This window comes from Ceratosolen solmsi, unplaced genomic scaffold, assembly GCF_000503995.2.
Source record: "Ceratosolen solmsi marchali unplaced genomic scaffold, CerSol_1.0 scaffold14, whole genome shotgun sequence".
NCBI lineage: Eukaryota > Metazoa > Arthropoda > Insecta > Hymenoptera > Agaonidae > Ceratosolen > Ceratosolen solmsi.
Window position 1 is genome coordinate 2,564,004 of NW_011948420.1, and position 474 is coordinate 2,564,477.

Below are 474 nucleotides of genomic sequence, written 5' to 3' on the forward strand. Positions count from 1 at the left end.
CGCTAGCAGAACCAGGGCACACTTACGCTCTCTCGAACTAACCGTTCGACATCGTACAGGCCCTGAACAGCTGACTCAAGAGTCACTGTGGTTCACACACATTGGTCACAAAAGAACAACACAGATCGACTAATAGACTATAAATATAGATTGTTAAATCCTTCACGAATTAGAAATCTTACCATTATTCACTCTCACCTGTGACTAGATTCTTCTACTGTCCCCTTACATAATTAAAGACACAATTGATTACATAATAAATTCCATTAAACATCTGACACCACATCGAGTATAATTCATAATAATCAATAAACTATTCATCCATCAAGCATACTTGATTTTACACCATCATCCCATGCAACCTCACAAGCATGATTGACTGAAGACATCAGCATAACCTTAAAGCAACACAGTTATATTCATAGAAGCCTTCATAGCATAAGAATTACAAGAACACATCATTTGATAATCCAA